This window comes from Erinaceus europaeus, chromosome X, assembly GCF_950295315.1.
Source record: "Erinaceus europaeus chromosome X, mEriEur2.1, whole genome shotgun sequence".
NCBI lineage: Eukaryota > Metazoa > Chordata > Mammalia > Eulipotyphla > Erinaceidae > Erinaceus > Erinaceus europaeus.
This window is the reverse complement of record NC_080185.1, coordinates 72,153,879-72,156,421: the sequence shown is the minus strand read 5'-3', so window position 1 is coordinate 72,156,421 and position 2,543 is coordinate 72,153,879. Positions and strand designations below refer to the sequence as shown.

General features: G+C 41.3%; 1 pseudogene; it reads right to left on the bottom strand.

Moving 5' to 3' along the window:
• Positions 1-648: 648 nt before the first annotated feature.
• Positions 649-737, bottom strand: LOC132536041 (small nucleolar RNA SNORD116; annotated as a pseudogene).
• Between the last annotated feature and the right edge of the window lie 1,806 nt (positions 738-2,543).

Sequence of the window (2,543 nt, the reverse complement as noted above, 5' to 3'; positions counted from 1 at the left end):
ACTCAAATGAGATTAATTCACTTATTTGTCTGTCTTGCTTTAATAGTATATCTCATAGTGATAGGATATTTCCAAGTTTTCGCTCCTGGGTATGCTTATAATATGTGCTTATAATCTGATTGTGATGTATTTGTAAGTAAGCCTCAATACAGGACAGAAAGATTGAAAATATAATAAAAGTGTTAAGAATGTGTAGAAGGATTGAGATAGTGAACGTGGTTAGGACAGTGATGCAGGCTGGCCTGCACTGAGTGAGCAAGTGATAACAAGTAGAGATGATGGTCAGATTGAACATGTACTGAGAAGGCAGCTTCTCTAAACCTGGCTAGCTTCCGCCCTCCTAAAATGTAACCCCACCCCCCAGTAGTGTATTTTATGCTGAGGTTAAACTTTCCTAGACACAGCTATGCAGGAAAGATAACAGTAACTAAGGCAACCAGACCCAGAGCAACCGGTACAAGTCCTACCCCTTAACCTTGTAGCCTCTGCTTCTATAATGATCCTTTTTGCTCTCAAATCTGCACCCTCTATATAAGCTTGTACCATCCCTTTGTTCAGTGCCAGAGTTATCAGAATGACCTGAGCTCCTGCCCTGCACATAAATAAAAGGCTCCTTTCTTCCTCCACCCACCTCAACTTCAGTCATTTTGATCATTATTATTTTTTGAGGGCGTTATCACTCATTTTGTTCAGCTTTTCCAAGGAATGCTGGTGTAAGTGGGGAGTCATCATGATCCATCTTGATTATTGATAGAGTTCCTTAACAATAGCTAGAAATGTAGAACTGACTTCAAGTCTAGCCTTACCCAGTGAATGAGTAATTGACAACGGCTCAACTTCTCTCTTTTTAGTATACGTTTCTTCATCAATGATGTTCCCTTATTGTGGCTACAGACATTTAGGACACCCTAGAATTCTTTGTTGTGACACTTCTTGGAAAAGAAAGTTATCCCTGGATGGCCTTGACTTTTGTATCATGAGCTCATTTTTTTTTTGCTTTTTATTTTACTTTATTTTATGGTTTATATAATTTTTGGACAGAGAGAGAAATCAAAAGAGAAGGGGGAGACAGAGAAGGAGAGACACACCTGCAGCATTGCTTCACCACTCAAGAAGCCCCAACCCCCCACCTCCACAGGTGAAGGCCCAGGGCTTGAACCCAGGTCTTTGTGCATGGTAACATGTGTGCTTAACCATCTTTCAAAATCAAGCCCACACACGGGGCATGTCCTGTCCAGACCAGGCAGTTTGGTCTCTGCCAGGGTTCCTGGCTGCTTCCCCAGCATGCTCACCTCTGGAGACTTGCCTGACTTCAGTAATCTGTATCTTCACGGGGGCGGGCAGTGGTGCTCGGGTGATTTGATGGGTTCCTGAAGTCATTCTAGTCCTGTCTTGTTTCAGTCCCAGGTGGTCTCCTTTGGTATTCCTAGTTGATCCGGGAGAGAGGAGAGAAACACATCTGCTGCTGCTCCTAGCCCCGCCTCCAGAAGTCTCCCCCCATGAGCTCATTTTTTAATCAGAACACTTCACAGCTCTGGTTTATTGTGTTATGGAGGATTGAGCCTTGGCATCAGTCTAACTTAACCCTGCTGCAAATTATTTTGCTCCGGGAACTGCACAGATCAATTTGAGATCAAAGCCAACCTTTTTCTAAACAAAAATCCCAGAATATACAGGATAGTTACTAGTAGAAGTTAAAATTACGACCGATTTTTTTCGGGGGAGGGAAACTATCTGATGAGTTCTATGCACACCCATGTTCATAGCAGAACAATCTGTAAGAATCTAAACTTAGAAGCAACCCTGATGGCTAACAATATATGAGTAGTTAAGAAAGTTGTGAAGGGGAGTCGGGCGGAAGCGCAGTGGGTTAAGCACATGTAGCACCAACTGCAAGGGCCAGCATAATGATCCTGGTTCAAGCCCCTGGCTACCCACCTACAGGGGAGTCGTTTCACAAGCGGTGAAGCAGGTCTGCATGTATCTATCTTTCTCTAGCCCTCTTTGTCTTCCCCTCCTCTCTCCATTTCTCTCTGTCCTGTCCAACAACAATGACAACACCAACAATAATAACTACAACAATAAAACAAGGGCAACAAAAGGGAATAAAGTTGTGAATATATATGTAATTTTTTTTCCTCAGCAGTCTTATCTCCAGTTCTTATCACATTAGGTTTAGGTTAAAACTTCAGTATAGTATATTACACCAAAGTAAAAGACTCTGAGGTGGGTGGGTGGATGGGGAGAATACAGGTCCATGAAAGATGATGAATGACATAGTGGGGGTTGTATTGTTAAATGGGAATCTGGGGAATGTTATGCATGTACAAACTATTGTATTTACTGTTGAATGTAAAACATTAATTCCCCAATAAAGAAATAAATTATTTAAAAAAAAACTTCAGTATAGGAATTGGGAGTGTTAATCTGTTTTTTTTTTAATCCTTCATCTTCTGATTGACATAATAACAATGAAAATTTATCTCCTTTTCCTCTTAATCTCATACTGTGGATATAGCCACTGGAAAGTTCATTACATTTGG